Here is a 1,794-nt window from a genome sequence, read left to right on the forward strand (position 1 = left end):
ACATTTCCAACTCATCCCAACTAACTTCGTTTCCCCAAAAAGGCAGTTATTACTATTTTTGAAATAATCTAAGAGACTGTCAAACAAAGGTGTTTTCCTTTTAAAAACTCTCTCCAGCTGAAGGGAAATGGAGCAAGAAATGTTAAAATGGAAACCTTATTTAATGCTTCACATTTCAAATGCTTTAACTGTTTTTCTTTCTTTTCTGTATCTTTAATAAACATTTTTAAAGATTTTTGATGGTGTATTTGACATGGTACGAAACAGGCTGAGGTCTCTGTATACCAAATCCGACCTTGTTTAATGTTGGACAGGAACTGGATTATGTTAATATCTGTGCCCAACAGAAGCCACTCCACCATAGAGATGACCCATGCCATCTCCTCTGTACCTGATTCTAGCTTCTTTTCCATCAGAGCTCTTTATTGCATGACAGTTGTGAATTTTTTTTTTTTAAGTAGCTTCTTTCTTCTCCAACATCAGCTATCCACTCTCACCTAGCCAGGTCCATACTAGAAAGGCTTTGCCAGTATACCTATAGCTGCAAACCCTCCCAGTGGAGATGCAGCTTATAGCAGCAAAAAAGTGCTTTTGGTAGGAGAGCTGATACTGGTTCCGCCAGCAAAATGAGTTAGTCGAACGATATAACTATGCCTGCACTATGAGGATCACTAAGGCTATGTCTACACCAGAGGTTCTCAAACTGTTGTGTGTGGACCAGCTCCATTCAGGTGGTCCACAGATATTTCCTTCTAAGGTGCACGCCCGGGCGGCCGCACACAGGAGAATGAAGGGCCACCCAGCTAATTAGTGGAGCCACGCAGGTGTGATGTGACTCCACTAATTTGGTGCCTGGACCCTAGAGAAGACGCACATGTAAGGTGAGGTGGTGGCCCTGGCCGGAATGGGGGTAACTGGGAGGGGGCAGTGGTGTGAAAAGAGGGGGTGGGGAGAATTTGGGACATGCAGGGCTGCGGTGGCCAAAGAAAGAGAAAACTTTCCCCAGCTCCAGGACTGCAACTGCCAGGGAGAGACGGCCCTCTTTCCCAGCCTCAGCTCTGTGACTACCCGGGCAAAGGAGAGACTCCCCCTGCCCCCCTTCCTTCCCAGCCTCAGCTCTGTGACTACCCGGGCAAAGGAGAGACACCCCCCCAGCTCTGTGACTACCTGGGGCAAGGGAGAGACCCCCTCCCAGCCCCAGCTCGGGGGCTGCCACGGCGACAGCAGGAGGCACATCCATCACGTTAGAAAGGCAAGACTAGGGATATTAAAATATAAGTTGTGCACTTTTATTTGTAGAACACCAATTCCCCCCTCCACCCGGCGCAGCCCCACCACAAACCATCACCCCCGGCCCCTCCAGCCGAGAGGCTACACGGGCAGAAGGTGCACCACGGACCCGGCCCGTCTTCTCTCCACTGCCACACCCCGACAGCAGGAGGCGGCGAGGCCGGGCCCAGGGTGCGCCCGGAGGGCCTGGTCTGCCCCGCAGGCGCTGCACCGGGCTGAAGGGATCGGTTGGGTCTGTGCCCAGCCCCGCAGGAAGCAGGCGGGGCGGCTCCGTAACGGGCGAAGTCTCTATGCAGGTCAAACGCCGTCCCCGTTTCTCTGCTACTTTCGGCGCCACCCCCAAGATGGCAGCGACCTTCCGCTCTTTGTGCCACCTTCAAGATGGCGGGCCGGTGAGAGCCCGTCTATCGGTACCGCCTCTAAAATGGCGGCTCGGGGAGGCCCCCCCCGCACTTACCATTTTGTGCCGAGGTGACCAGCCTGTTCGCCGGATAGCGATTGCGA

This window comes from Trachemys scripta, chromosome 9, assembly GCF_013100865.1.
Source record: "Trachemys scripta elegans isolate TJP31775 chromosome 9, CAS_Tse_1.0, whole genome shotgun sequence".
In the NCBI taxonomy this organism is placed as follows: Eukaryota; Metazoa; Chordata; order Testudines; family Emydidae; genus Trachemys; species Trachemys scripta.